The following is a 6,194-nucleotide window of genomic DNA, read 5'->3' as shown; positions in this document are numbered from 1 at the left end:
CACAACTTGTGAGCTTGTAGAGTCGTTACGATGGCATCAAGGCCCGCCAAATACATTTTGAGACTAACACTAAAACATTCCAGGTGACTAAAACGAAATTAAAACTATTCACGAGCCTATGACTAAAACAAACTAATATCAAAGTTTTCTGTCAAAATCAACACGTGTCTGGGTATATGACGACACTCTTCTACTGTTAGCCACTGTGAAGCTAGCTTACAGCTAACAGTGGGTCATGATGATGATGAGTATGTGTAGCGGAGTGGAGTGGTGTCTGTCACAAGGTAGTGTGGGCCAAAAAGGCACTTGAAACTCTCAAAGTACTCCAAAAAACAGAGAAAAATCTGAAAAAGAAAAACAAACTTGTTTTTATTCCCCTTTAGTGTCCCGTGGCAAGCATGGTGATATATAAAAACGGTTAGTTTTTTCATAGAAAAGACTGCTTGCTATTTTTGGTATGTTGCGCGTTTTGGGAGTATTTTTGAGAGCTGCCTGGTTCAGTGGCAATTTTGGCTCATACTACCTTCACACTAGGTGAAGTGTGACAGTGTCCCTTAATTCCCATGCGGACCCCGGGTTCCAATCTTTATTTAGTTTTCTTTGTGGGCGGCCGCGCGTGCATGCGAACCCAACACGTGCAGAAGCACTGTTTTATTTATTTTTTACTGATATAACTGGTTGTTTGTTGTGCCAAAGACTTGTTGACCAATGAGGTGCGACTCACCTGAGCCACATGAGGATATCACCACTTCTGCCCGGGAACTAAGATCTCGACTTTAACCCCTTCTGGGCGGGAACCCCTTTTTGGTATATTCATTATGTTATGCTTTAGCAGATCTACGAGCGTGGCATCTGCTATTTTTTGGAAAATTGCGAGCAAATCTTGGAATTATTTCAGACTCCGAGTGAACGTTTTCAACTCAAATCTTTTCTTTTGGGGGGTCAGTTTAGACAGTTTTTGGTTTAGACTAGTCATTGGTTAGACCAGTCATTAGTCCTACAGCTACAACCCATCTCAAACCCTAAACCTAACTTCCCACGGGGCAGCACACCTAAACCTAACCTTAACCCATGTCTATAACCAATGACAAGTCTAAACTACGTATGCACCCCCATATATATTTTCAGATGGGGGTCGGTGGCCAATTAACATTTTGGGGTCCTTGACACCACTGATATAGAAACATAGGTATTTCAGAAAACTGTCAGGATTTTCGTCAGGCCTAAATGGGTTACGGGGAATTCTGCCCCCAAAACTGTTTTTTCACCATTTTCTAATGTTATTACTTATATTATGTCCTACCATACAGACATAGCACAATTGATATTGATTTTCATATTGGTCATTGTTGTCCGCTCACCCGTCGAGTACCACTTGCAGCTCGCTGCACCCCATTCGACCCGTATCTCTGTATTGAATCGGCGAAATCATCCGTTATCAGCACCTTTTGAAAAGGGCCAGTATATGGCCATATACTGGCATACTCACTGTTTCAGTATCATGTCATTATCAGCTATTGTGACGGTGGTGATAATGTCACTGATGTCAATGACGGAGGCGCGCCGTGTCTGGTGGCCTTGAGCCACGTGAGGCACCGCGCCGAGCGTTGCGACGGCCACCGGACCTCGACTCAGCCCCGTCCGAGTTACGTCCCGATAGGCAGAGAATAGTATATATTAGTAGCTAGCGGTGTCAAGAAAAACGATTTGAATTAGAATCGCGATTCCTGTTTTTTTCCCCTTATTTTCTGGTTAGTTACAGGAGTTTTCACTACATGGTGTTTGTGATATGAAATGTAAGCTTACCCTAATCACAGTAAACATCATGTCGTCGATCATTTTCAAGTTACTGTAGTCACTTCAGTTGGCTGGAGTAGATTGTGATCCTATGTATTGAATCGAGAATCATTTTGAACAGAGAATCGATTTTGAATCGAATCGTGGGACACCCAAAGATTCACAGCCCTATTAGTAGCCCCTAGTTTCCATGATTTCGCCGATTCAATGCAGAGAGAACGGTCGAATCCACTGCTTAGAACCGTAGGTGAATCGATTCATCACCTATTTCAGATTGCATTTTGTTGTTGCAGATAATAGTCCCAATTTCAGCTCTAAGGTATATTAATGACATAGTAAAATGTTAAATGAGTGGAATTCCCCCTTTAATATACTTGACAGACGGTCATTCGGTCAACAATTCTCAAAAAAAATCATTTTCTTTAGTGGTCATAAAATATTAAAATATTTTGAAATAAGATATTTTTGATTTTCATGAGCTGTATGTCATAATCATCAAGATTAAAAAAAAAAAAAAAATTAAATAGCACTTTATGTGTGCCTGATGGCCTCAAAAAAGTCTATCTCCCCCAGTCCAGAGGAATATCCCTTTGATGTTGGACTTTCACGCGGGAGGCCCGAGTTCAAATCCCGGGCGTTACATATGCACAATGAATTGAAAATATGAAAGTTTCACTTTTTGAATTATATTTGGGACGAAAATGAACTTTTATACAATATTCAATTTATTTTTTTGTGCTGTACATATGATTTTTGGGGTCCTTGACATGAAATAGTTTGAGAACCACTGGTATAGAAACATGAAGGATTTTGTAGAATCCGGTCTTTAACAATATCGCTCTCAAGAGTTAAAGATCTAATGAGGTTAATTTGGTTACAAACTCTACATCATTTAGCTGGTGACCCCCAATACAAACTGACTGCAAAAATAACCTTAATAGAGAAAATATATCATGAATACTGAAACCAGATATAATCATTAAGGAAAGTTTACGCATGTACTATGTAAACTCTTCATTTCCATTTCCCAGCCATTCAGTTGCAAAAACGAGACCCACGGGTTGAGAACCCCTGATATAGTAGACCATTCCTTTGTCACCAATGAGACGCCGATGACTTATGGACCTGTGCCCTGGTTGGTCGATGACTTATGAACCTGTGCCCTGGTTGGTCGATAACTCATGAACCTGTGCCCTGGACCTGGTTGGTCGATGACTTATGAACCTGTGGCCTGATTGGTCGATGACTTATGAACCTGTGCCCTGGACCTGGTTGGTCGATGACTTATGAACCTGTGCCCTGGTTGGTCGATGACTCATGAACCTGTGCCCTGGACCTGGTTGGTCGATGACTTATGAACCTGTGGCCTGATTGGTCGATGACTTATGAACCTGTGCCCTGGTTGGTTGCCATAGAGACTGATTGTGGATTTGACCAATGGGAGCTGTGCTCTAGCTTGTTTCGGTGTGTATAAATTTCACTGGTTTTTGATTTAAAAACAAAATGTTTGATATCAGTTTTAAAACAAAGCATTTATTTATTGAACGTGTTTTAAGCCATATCTCAAACTGCTGTGAAATTAAAAGTTATTTCATACAAAAAAAAAAAGATCATTTTTTTTATTGACATTAACTTAAGACATTTTTAAATATGGTCCATATATCCTTGGCACTTATAGGTCTGGACTTATTTGACCTTTGACCTCACTGAATTAAACAATCCACACACAGCCAAGCTGGTACATTATATGCCTTCCTTCAAATATTGAACAGTCAAAAGAAAAGGCAAAACGGTTCAGTGTATCTATACATATTATCTTACCATCTTGATCCTCTTTAAAGTTACATAACAATATAATCAATATAAACTTACAATAACGTTCCGCTCGTGTAAAAATTAAACGTAAAAATATGTTTCTGCTAAATGGAAGTGCATCCCAGAAGAATTAAGCTAGCGTTCATCTCCATCATCATCGATATGCTACTGATGCGATAGATGTACGTGCACATTTATGAGTGTAGAATAATTGGCACGTAAATGCCAATCCTTAAAGGAGAATAACAGACAAGAACGCTTTCTTACCTTTAACACATTATGTGCACTTTTAATCTTTCAAAATGGCCAAGACGTCCACAGACTTCCTGGGCACTACATGCGGTAATTCCTAGGACGTCTGTGGACGTCTTGGGCACAAAATGTGTTAATTGTAGTGGTTACGTCCCCACCAAAGAGGTCCAGGTGTTATTTTGTGCAAAAGCGCATTATTGGCCATTTCCCCTACCATAAACCTGCAATGAATTGAATTGAATGGGGCATTGGGTTTAGTGCTAATCCGCTTATTTCCATCACTCAAAAATATTTGTTTTATCCTCTTCATAATGTAAATAGTATCCCAAGCGGCACACTTTACTACTCGATGGAAATAAGCGAATTAGCACTAAAACCCATTTGAGGGCTTATACTAGGGGGAAATAGCCAGAATTATGCTTTGGCACAAAATAACACCTGGACCTCTTGGGTGGAGACGTAACTAACAACTACAAATAAAGGTAAGAAAGCCTTCTAGTCCGAAATTCTCCTTTAAACTAAACGACATCTCGGCTGCTTTTAAGAGCGGTTGCCCGCTCACAACATTGGTCTCTCTCAGTGCCTGGCTGGCGACATGAAGTGGCCGTTTCAGAGGTGGTACCTATGTACTTGGCAGTGCTCTGGGCTTGGCGTGGTTTCGTTGTAAAGCAGGGGTGGGGAAACTTTGACGATGGAGAGGGCCACTATATTTCCACACTCACTCCCTATAGGGCCATGTATTACTGTCGTAGCAATCGGCTATTTTTTACTATATTCGAATTGAAATCTTGAATATTATTTTTTTGCTATTTCTGAATTGAACATTTCTCTATGTCATTTCAAGTGCCTTTCATTATACTTGTGCTGAGCATTGAGCTACTGATTTAGACTGAAGTAATTAAAGTGGGTCATGTTGTGGAATTGTTAACGGCTGAAACCAATATTATAATCAGTATTCTGACATTAACCTGAGGGCCACATTGAGTGAAGGTGGGGCCGCCAGTTGCCCACCCCTGTTGTAAAGCATAATAAAACACTATAACTGCTGGTGCGAGTATGTCTGTGGGCCAACAAGCTGAGCACAGGCGGCGGCCACACAATGTGTGAACAGAACACAACCGACGTTAAAGGAGAACTCCAGATGGACCATTTTCTTACCATAATCTGACGCAGGGACGTGCAGAGAGTGTTAGAGGAGGCGGGGGGCCGAAATCCCTAAAAGAGGGCACTTTTGGACAACAATAGCGAAAATAGCAGATGAGATCTATACAAGCTCTCTCTCTCTCAACGTGTCACAGCGTGACGCACATCAGAGAGCTTGTACATCAGTTATTTTCGGGCCGCAACCCAGCACTCTTTAGCTAGTGGAGATGCGGTGTGTGTGTAACGGCATGGATTTTCAAAACTAATTTGTTCAACGCAAAATGCTCCGTTCCAAGTTCAGGAGAAAAAGCAATTCTCCTGAATTGCTACCTTCCTTGGAAAGGAGCGGCATGTGCATTTCTTCCACCATCAGTAAATGCTGCATTCGTGCTCTGGAAAGGGCGGTTGTTTTACTGACGGGTAAAAGGGCAGGGGGTCTGAAGCCCCCCCCCCCCCCCCTTTGATATATCCATGTGTGCACGTCCCTGATCTGATGTTATTATATAAGTGGTAGGGTTGAAACAGGCTCAATTGCTTAACCCATTCTGACCTGAGATCAGATTCATATACGAGGTTTCCACTGGACACACACTGGTCTGATGAACCCATTCTGACCTGAGATCAGATTCTAAAAAATGTCAGCCGCTCTTCGATTTTTCAAAAATAGCAGACCTAAAAGCTCGTAGCGCGCCACTCGGTGGTGCGCTATGAGCTTGTAGATCTGCTATTTTTCAATAGCTAAAGCATGACATGATGCCAACACCAAAAGAGGTTCCCGTTCAGAATTGGTTAATTGCTCATTTACATCGCTCAACTTTCTATTTTCTTTCACAAATGGTCTTCCGCCTACAGAGAGGCCGTTAAACCCTGACTCTCTCTCTCTATATATATCCACTACCAGTGGTTCATGGATATTATCAGAATTTGGTAAGAAAAGGGATACTCTGGAATTCTCCTTTATTAAGCTTTGTTCAGACTTGCCAAAAGAAAAAAAATCCTATTTGTCGAATACGATTTTCACGACTGGCTGTCCAGGGTGGACAGTCAAATCCGATCTGTTTTGCAAATTGCAAACACCAGTGTGGACTCCACACTCTGTTGTTTGCATTTGAGAACAGATTGGATTTGTTCATTCCGATGATCAGACATCATCAACCTCTGCATTGATTGCTGTGGTAACAACGTGA

The sequence above is a fragment of the Protomyctophum bolini genome (assembly GCF_963924005.1).
Source record: "Protomyctophum bolini genome assembly, chromosome: 18".
In the NCBI taxonomy this organism is placed as follows: domain Eukaryota; kingdom Metazoa; phylum Chordata; class Actinopteri; order Myctophiformes; family Myctophidae; genus Protomyctophum; species Protomyctophum bolini.
Note: the sequence above shows the minus strand (reverse complement) of the source record.